At 42.7% G+C, this 4,349-nt stretch overlaps 1 non-coding gene across 1 annotated transcript; it reads right to left on the reverse strand.

Moving 5' to 3' along the window:
- Positions 1-1,320: 1,320 nt before the first annotated feature.
- LOC141635761 (small nucleolar RNA R71) lies at positions 1,321-1,426 on the reverse strand. Its single transcript, XR_012540423.1, has one exon. It is a non-coding gene; the product is annotated as a small nucleolar RNA R71 (small nucleolar RNA).
- Between the last annotated feature and the right edge of the window lie 2,923 nt (positions 1,427-4,349).

The raw sequence follows: 4,349 nt of genomic DNA on the forward strand, positions 1-4,349 counted from the left end.
TTGACAATATTGATAGTATGAGTATCTAATTCATTTCATGTTGGGACTAGGGGATCTATGGTAGAATAATGACGATGTAGCGAATAGGCTAGATGACTTATTTGTGAGATTCTGTACCCATGGCAATTTAACTGTATCACCGACTTAGTTGAGTGCACGCTTCTAAGTTTCCCTTTAATCTGGTTAAATTTAATCCTGGATCAGAATATTGGACTAAATAGACCTGCTATGAACAGAAGACTACCCTGGCGAAGATGGAAGTTAAGTTAGTGGAAATATAGGATAGAAAGTGGATCGTAACGACCTTTCAACATCCGTCTCACAATGAGTTATCTAGACTATTTGCAGTTGAGTCATTAGGCTACCGTAGTGAACCGAAATCCCGACATGTTCCCTCTTTATTGACATTCTTATTCCTATTTTTTGCCTTTTTACTGCTCTTCCTTTATTTCTCTTTCCTTTAAGCCTTTTAGTTTAGAAAACCAAATTTACAACCCCCTATTTGTGACCGAATAGACGGACTCTTTACAGATATCTTTCCTCCCTGTGGAGATCGACCTGACTTCCCTAGCTATATAGTTAGTTTAGTTAGTTATTTTTGATAGGTATACGACTGCCCTGTCAAATTTTGGCGCCGTTGACGGGGAGGCAATAGCCCTATCTGTTTTTGTTTCATTTTTTTTATCCGTCTCAGGGAATTTCTATTCCTTGAGGCAGTTCTCATTTATCTCTTTTAGTGTTGTGTATGCCCTGTGTCAAACAGTCGGAGTTAGTTTCACTCGATTCTCGAGCGGAGCGATGTTTAGGCATAGACTCCGTTTGCAAAGAGAATCACAAAAGGAAGACTTGAGTACTTTCGAACCCGAGCTTCAACATTTTCTATACAGAAGACCAGTCTTTAAGAGAAGACAATCTCAGTTCTGTAAACCAAACAGTAAAGATGCCGAATATTGCAAGTCATTCGGAGCCTAAAGCATCAATTATTCCCAAGGGTTTCAATCTCCAGACTGTGGATGGCAATACTTTTGACATCCGTCCGTCTTATAACAATCTGGTGGAGAGAAATCTCTTTAGAGGTGTGGCATGTAAAGACTCAAGGAAGCATATGGAGGTCTTTACGGACTACTTTTCTACTATCCCCCCCCCCCATAAAGGGGGTAACTCAAAATAAGATTAAGGAGGTGCCGTTTCCTTTTTCTTTGACTGATTCAGCCAGGGAGTGGCTGACCGACTTGGACCGCACGGCCGCAGGGATCACGAACTGGGAGACCCTTGCTCTTGCTTTTTATAAGAGATACTTTTCTCCGCAGCGCACTAATCAGCTGAGGGCAAAGATTACTAGTTTTAAGCAGGCACCTGATGAGACTTTCTATGAAGCCTGGTGTCGGTTCAAGAGGTTGGTGAGGTCTCTTCCTCACCATGGTTTTGATCCGTGGTTTCTGTCCAATCAATTCTACAATGGGTTGTATGATGACCACAGAGCCATACTTGACGCCTCATCCAACGAAAGATTTCAAAAGAATACTGATGATGATAAGGGATGGGGCATTATCGAGGAGATGGCGACCCATTGTACTGAATATGGGAACCCACGAGATGGTATTCGAACAGTTCACGCGGTTGACAAGGCAGTAGTGGCTCAGCTGGAAGCCATGAATGCCCGTTTTGATAGATTGAAGATGCAATCTGCTGGGGAGCCTCAGACGGTTCATTTGCTTACTAGACAGGACACCATCACATGTGAGAGGTGTGGGAGCAATGATGGTCATACTGCTATTGACTGTCTTACAGAGAAGGAACAGGTCCTTGCTTTTCAACAATACAGGCAAGGAGGGGGTTCCTACTATAATAACCAAGGGGCAGTCCATCCCGATTTGAGGTGGACAAGTCAAAATGTGCTCAATCCTACTCCTCCGCCGCAATAGCAATAGCCATATGTCCCTCCTCATAAGGCTCAACAAGGCTTTCAAAAGCCTCCTTCCTTCCCTCCTCCCAATCAAGGTGGATCATCTTCAGGTGGGGTAAGTGAGCTCTCTGAGTTGAAGACGAGGTTGCAATCTTTGACAAAGTAGTGGCAGCTAAGTGACCAACAAAAAGACGCATCTATTAAGTCACTTGAAACCCAAGTTGCCCAGTTAGCCGTGAACCAGTCCATGAGGAAACAGGGTCATTTGCCATCACAACCCGATAAGAATCCGCATGAGACGGTGAATTTAATAAATCTTAGAAGAGGTCGTTCATATGAAGGACCCGAGCTGTTGAATTCAGACCCAAGGAAGAGTATTAATGCTGATGAACGGGTTACTATTGTTGAAAATGAGCTGAACACGAAGAAAATACTCGATCGACTAGTTTTTGGGGGTCGATCGAGGAAAACATATGAAGAAAGCACTCGATCGAGTGAAAATCTTGCTCGATCGAGTGAACAGGAAAATGAACAGCTCGATCGAGAAGTCCAAACCACTCGATCAAGTGATATTGCTGAAGAAAGAGTTCGAACGAGTGGCAATTTTGCTCGATCGACTATTGCTGATAATGAAGACCTCGATCGAGAGCCTGCTAGTGCTTGATCGAGTAAAATATCTCCTGAAAGGACTCGATCGAGAGGAAAGAAGTATCGATGGAAGGATAAAGAGCTTGATCCAGCCAACACGTTGGAAGAAAGAAACAAAGCGCTCGAGATACCTATTACCGTGCCCTTCCCGGGGCGATTACAGAACACGAAGGCCAATCAACAGTTCGGTAAATTTGTCGAGCTCCTGAAAAGCTTGCAAGTGACTGTTCCTTTCGCCGAGTTGCTGACACAGGTACCCTCTTACCTTAAATTTATGAAAGAAATTTTTATCAAGTAAGAGGCACATTAACGATCATGAGACGGTAGCTTTGACCAAGGTAGGGACTGCCCTAGTTCAAAATAGGTTACCTCCCAAACAGTCAGACCCGGGTAGTTTCTCGATTCCTTGTCATATATGTACCCACTTAATAGATAACTCGCTATGCGATCTTGGTGCTAGCGTGAGCGTCTTACCTTTGTCTCTGGCCAAGAGACTTGGTTTGACTAAGTTTAATTGCACGAACATGACTGTACAGATGGCCGACTATAGTATATCACGGCCGTTAGGTGTCATTGAGGATATACCTGTTAAGATCGGGAGATTCTTTATTCCCGTTAATTTTGTTGTGCTTGACATCCCCGAGGATACTCACACCCCTATTATTTTAGGGAGACCATTTTTATTCACTGCGCGTGCAGTGATAGATGTCGGGGGTAAGACGTTAACATTTCAGGTTGGAGATGAGGAATAAATTTTCCATCAGTCAAAGTCTCAAAGGGCTCCCATGCAAGCTCAACCTTGCAACGCCCTTTTCTCTAATGACCCTCATATTGACACTACAGATGAAAATTTGGAATTTGTGCTGCTATCGTGACCCCTCCGCCTCAGATTGAGAGCAAAAAGGAGGAGAATTCGTCTGTTTTTCTTGCTGCAGGTACAGATGAAAATGCAGGAGATGTCAAAGGTCATGGTGCGATTGAGATCAATTAAGTTGGGAGTGATAACGTTAAAGCTGGTGAGAAAGGAATAAGGACGAGAAAAGTTTGTGCGTATGTCGACGTCAACTATTCTCCTCCTAATAGTTCAAGTTCAAGCTTCTGGAGAATGAAGAGGACAGTCGATAATGCTGAAGGGACGTCCTCCAGTCAGAAGCCCTCCGCGGGGCTACTGAATTGTTTTGAGAAGTGAGCAGGGAATGCCCCGTGTAACAATTTGTAAAAACTAATTTTAATTTCCGTTGAATTTGTTTTATTGCATTTATTAGGACAATTAGAATTTAGACATTTTTAGTGTAGTTAGAAAGACTATAGACTGTTACTTTTTGTATTTGTTATATTGGGATATGCTTGCGATTGTTTTTATGCAGGTTTGGGGAAGTTTTAACGCATCTTAAGGACATATACGAGGAAAAGCACTCGATCGAGTACATTTTGTCCTCGATCGAGAGGATATTGCAGAAAAAGGGTTCGATCGAAGGCTTTGCAGCTGTTCGATCGAGTTGGCTAAATAAGAGAGTTCTCGATCGAGTTAAAATTTACTCGATCGAGTGAATTAGAGCTGGAAGTCCTCGATCGAGTGATTTCAAATCACTCGATCGAGTAGAAATGCTTATTTTACGCAGGAAGTGACTTCTAATCTCTCTCCTTTTTCATTATTTCATTTCCTATTTCATTGCTTAACCCCTTTTGCGATAATCCTCCCCAAATTCTCCATTTTTACTGCCCTTTTACCAAATTCATCACCACCAAATTTCTCCTTGCAATTAATCCGACATTTGCCCTCTAATTTGATCCT

Source organism: Silene latifolia, chromosome Y, assembly GCF_048544455.1.
Source record: "Silene latifolia isolate original U9 population chromosome Y, ASM4854445v1, whole genome shotgun sequence".
Taxonomy (NCBI): Eukaryota; Viridiplantae; Streptophyta; class Magnoliopsida; order Caryophyllales; family Caryophyllaceae; genus Silene; species Silene latifolia.